The 410-nt window shown below is 38.8% G+C and overlaps 1 protein-coding gene across 1 annotated transcript in view; it reads left to right on the top strand.

Moving 5' to 3' along the window:
- Positions 1-410, top strand: part of LOC119585378 (metabotropic glutamate receptor 8-like) — a 54,086-nt gene that overhangs the window by 22,987 nt on the left and 30,689 nt on the right. The window lies entirely within an intron of this gene.

Genomic DNA, 410 nt, shown 5'->3' with positions numbered 1-410 from the left:
GAAAAAAACAACGACTAAATAGAAGAAAAGAAACTTTGTATATCCTTCAATCATATTAATAGCAGGATAAAGAGACCAAACACAGGGCGTTTCAGCCTTAGCGAATAAGGTGCCAGTCACTGAATAAATGGGTCAGTTGCTTAGCCTTGAACACCAGCGTCGAGTTTCAAAGGGAAGGCCAAACGCACTACAGGTTTTTAACGAGATTAAACTCACGCAGTTCCATCATTAATCGCCTATTGATTGGCTTCATCATATTCTGCTGTAATACTTGCGTCAGAGGAATGCAGCGCGTTATGAAATTATATCTGAGTCAATATGCTTTGCTAAAATATAACGGGGGGTTAAATCATTGGGGTTTCTGCTGACTCACTGGTCAAGATATTAGATGTTATTATAATGTTCTTTGC

Source organism: Penaeus monodon, chromosome 19, assembly GCF_015228065.2.
Source record: "Penaeus monodon isolate SGIC_2016 chromosome 19, NSTDA_Pmon_1, whole genome shotgun sequence".
Lineage (NCBI taxonomy): Eukaryota > Metazoa > Arthropoda > Malacostraca > Decapoda > Penaeidae > Penaeus > Penaeus monodon.
Note: the sequence above shows the minus strand (reverse complement) of the source record. Positions and strands in the feature narration are given on the sequence as shown.